Source organism: Chamaea fasciata, unplaced genomic scaffold, assembly GCF_029207755.1.
Source record: "Chamaea fasciata isolate MVZ Bird 193981 ecotype frontalis unplaced genomic scaffold, bChaFas1.0.hap1 SCAF_156, whole genome shotgun sequence".
NCBI lineage: Eukaryota > Metazoa > Chordata > Aves > Passeriformes > Sylviidae > Chamaea > Chamaea fasciata.
Window position 1 is genome coordinate 5,044 of NW_027094241.1, and position 1,773 is coordinate 6,816.

General features: G+C 57.1%; 1 long non-coding RNA gene across 1 annotated transcript; it reads left to right on the plus strand.

Annotated features, from left to right (window-relative positions):
* The first annotated feature begins 254 nt into the window (after positions 1-254).
* LOC136304740 (uncharacterized) lies at positions 255-1,421 on the plus strand. Its single transcript, XR_010724777.1, has 3 exons — positions 255-504; positions 600-728; positions 1,195-1,421. It is a non-coding gene; the product is annotated as an uncharacterized lncRNA (long non-coding RNA).
* Positions 1,422-1,773: the final 352 nt, after the last annotated feature.

Below are 1,773 nucleotides of genomic sequence, written 5' to 3' on the forward strand. Positions count from 1 at the left end.
TTTCACTTATTCATTATCTGCAGTGCGCTTACCTGCTCGGCGTGCTTTGCGGCGGCTGAGATCCTCGAGGAGCGGCAGACACGCGTCTCCCGGGCCGGGAAGCGTGGCCTCGCTGTTTCGTCACTTCCGGTGCTCCTGCCGTGCGTGCAGCGCTGTGCAGGGGCGGAGGAGCTCGAGGAGCGGCGGCCACGCCTCTCCGGGGCCGGGATTGGAGAAGTCGCTTGTTCGTCACCTGCCGTGCGCCTGCCGTGTTCGGCGCGCTCTGCAGTGGTAGAGAAGCTCGAGCAGCTGCGGCCGCGCGTCTCCTGGGCCAGGAAGCGAGAACTCGAGCCCGATGAGGAGTGTCTGCTTCTGCTTTTAACTTGTGGAAAGTTCAAAGCCTGTGGCTGTAAAATTAGCAGCAATACTGGTGCCTTCTTTTATCGCTCAAGGTCACTGGCCAGCAGGGAACAAGAAGTGTCCCAGGACTTGTTGGTGCCCTGCCAGAGAGAGAAGCAGCAAATGGTGTTGAGAGAATTTCTGGGAGTGCATGTGGGATCCTGCTTTTCTTGACAGCTTGAGAAATGATCTGAACAGAAAAAATATCTTTCTTTTTACAGGAGAATCTGATGTGGAACATGGGACCAGGATGACTTGCTGTGACTTCTTGAAAGCTGGAAAGAAGGCGATGTTAATCTTTTTGGCTAGAGGCAAAGTGTCTGCAAAGCCTTGGAAGAAGCCTATGCCAGGTAAGTGAGGACACGAACAGGAAAACACCTGGAGGCTGTGATGTGATTTCACGGAGGGTTATGGATTCCTGTCTCAAATGTCCATGTGTCAGTAGGGCTGGATCCAAGTGCCCTGGTGGAGAGGCAGGGTTGTCCTGCATTCCAGCTTTTTAGTGGCTGGAGTTTTGCCCAAGGAAGAGCAGCATCCTGATTTTGCTGCCATGTTCAGCCAGCACAGAGCTGTTGGGTGCCTCCGTCCAGGAGCAGCAGGAGCCTGGATTTCTGTCCCTGGGATTGCCTTGCTGTCCAAGACGAGGGCTGAAGGTGAGGGGCAAGGCAGCGCTGGGAGCTCTGGGAGTCAGGAGTGCCAGGCCTTTCATCTCCTGGTGCTGCTCAGGTGTTCACCAGAGGGTTTTTTTGACGGCCTTTGGCTTTCTGGATGGAAGCAAAAGGGTCCTTTCCCCTCCCTGCCTTCTGTCATTCCCAGGTCAGCCCCTGCTCTTTGCTGGCAGGCTAAATAGCCTCAGGAGTGGGCCGAGGAAGTGCTGCCTGATCTGTGAGGTTCCACAGGAGATGGGAGCAGGCTTTGCGCAGAGGTTCAAGCACCTTGGGACTTCCTGAAGGCCTGAGGCCTGAAGCAGAGTCTTGAGGCAAAGCTGACCTCTGGGTGAGCCTTCAACCCAGATGTTGTGTTTGTATCCTGTCGGCAGTGCGGTAGCCAGGATCATTAGTGTTCTGGGCTAGGTCCGTGCTCATTAGTGAAACATGGCTTGACCTTTCTGTGTTCAGAGGCCGGACAGGGCCCTGAGATGAGTCCTGTGGCCTTGTTGGGAGGAGCGGGGCCAAAGGCAGCTCCTGCATTGCTCCTGAAGCCCTGGCCAGGCTTTGGGGCGATGCCGGAGGAGGCTGAGCCCAGCTGTTCCCGCTGTGGGAGTTGTGTGCGCCTGTTTATTGCAGCATTTGCCCGACCTGGGCCCTGTCCCGGCACAGCCGGAGCCTCTTGGCCTGCGGGCGGACGCACCCGGGGGAATTGCCAGTTCTGGGGGGGCTCTCCAGGGCTGGGTTG